Consider the following 2,011-nt stretch of genomic DNA (forward strand, 5'->3'; position numbering starts at 1 on the left):
GGCCCAGAGCCGACACTTTCTGACACCTATGACGCAGTGCCACCAACAATGGTAACCACTACGCCATCGGGACACCACGAGAAGGGTGCGGTGAAATGACGGGTTTGAAGTCCATTCGAAATTCGGTGGCCTGAAAAAATTTCAGACCGTCATAGAGACGAGGCACAAGCTGACGTTCCAGGGGAAGAGTCATTGTACGTTGTCGTTTTTTTGTTTTTGTTTTTGACTGGGGGACTTGAGCTTTATCAGCTTAAGGATCTTAACATCTTAACATGTTAACATATTAACAAGTGCATTTTGCATTAAATTTGGTAGTGTGACTATGGTTTTACATTTGAATGTCTCTTATATTCGCTAAAATGCCGACCAAAACATTCGGGATCGCTACAACGACCGACAGAATCATGATTCATAGTTTCCTTGAAAGTTGTGTTAAGATCCAACGAAACCGCGGATCTCTGCTATCCATCGAACTGAAGCGATGGCAAATCTTTCTTAATGTTCCGGTCGGCACTTTTTACCAATTTAAACACATTCTAAACAAACATTCATAACTAAAAAATCATTGCCATAGTGCTAAATATAATGAAAATGCATCTGTTAAGATCCTTAAACTGATAAAGCCCGATGACAACCTGCAGACGATGCACGGCAGCAGAAGCTCTACTTCCGCAGCGCGGAGCCGGAAGTGGAGCTTAGCGGTGGTGGTCAGTCAGTCAGTGCACAGCCAGTTCACAGTTCACTCGCTGTTATCGTTTGGTTCTTCGAGCCCGGAGCTCCGTCGCGGGCCGCGTCGCGCCCTGCCCTACAACCCGATGTGTTGTACATTTTGCTAGTCCGTCTCGTCGAAGTGTTGGTCGCGTTAACCGCGTTAGCTTCCTCGCGTCCGCTGCCGTCACATAACCTCCACTCGAACTCAACGTGTCCGTCCGTCCGTCCGTCTGTCCGCCCCCCGCCCTGCGCGGCCCTCTTGACCTACGCGTGTGTTTTTTTTTCTCTCCCCCCTTTCACCTCAGAGACTGGTATCTGGCTCTGGGATATGAACAAGGGAGGTTAAGCGAGGGTTTTGAATCTATGTTGAATGAACGAGAGTTAAAGTGATCGCCGAGATGCGACCCCGCGTGGCCGATGTGATTGTTTTGTTGCGCTTGGCGAGGGCAGTCGACTGGCACCCCGCCTTCGTCCTTTGTAGTGAACACCGTGGAAGCCTTGTCTGATTGCCTTGGCGCCGCCGGTCCGTATCTAGGCATAACCTACACTTTGAGCCCATTTGGCTGGGCGGGGATCCTTCCGTGTCCCTATAGCGCCCTCAGTAATACGCTTCAGTGCCGACTCGATGGTTCGCGAGTAAGTCTTGTGGGCTTTGCCGTCCCATGCTACTCCAGAAGCATTCTTCTGCTCGGCCCCTTCAGTCCCCCCCCCCTCACCGCCACCAGCAAGAAAGTGTCCGAGGCGTATGGTCATTCCCTCCGGCCGTCGGCGCCCCAAGTCGACTGCCACCCCCACTACAAGGGCGCGCGCTGAGCACGGGGCCCGCTGCAGCCTGCGGTGGCATGGTAGCAGCTCGTGCCGCTGCAGATGGTGAGTAGTGTCGACGTTCGTTAGTGTGGAGCTCCTGCAAAATGGTCTTCTTGTTTGGCCGCCCAGCATGCACGGTCGCGCTCTGCCAGCTCAGACTGGCGGGGCGGCAGGTGTGTTGGAAGAGAACCGCGTTTTTACAGAGCTCTTCTTCCCAGCTAAGATTGGCGCTATCCCTGTTTACTGAGAGCCCAGCCCACCATGGCATTCTTTTCAGCTTTGAAGCCTATTTGGCACTTATCTTCTAATGGGGGATTCCATCCTTTGTATTGGCACAGAGAGATCCAGGCAGGGGTATTTTTTACACAGTGAAGTGAGCGGTATTTGCAGATAGGCATGGGTAGGAATTTAAAACAGTATGGTGAACGTACGAAAAACAGAAATGCTAACAATTTGGCATATCCTATGAGCCGACAACTTCCAATAGGGTATT

This window comes from Frankliniella occidentalis, unplaced genomic scaffold (assembly GCF_000697945.3).
Source record: "Frankliniella occidentalis isolate FOCC.00 unplaced genomic scaffold, Focc_3.1 Scaffold64, whole genome shotgun sequence".
In the NCBI taxonomy this organism is placed as follows: Eukaryota; Metazoa; Arthropoda; class Insecta; order Thysanoptera; family Thripidae; genus Frankliniella; species Frankliniella occidentalis.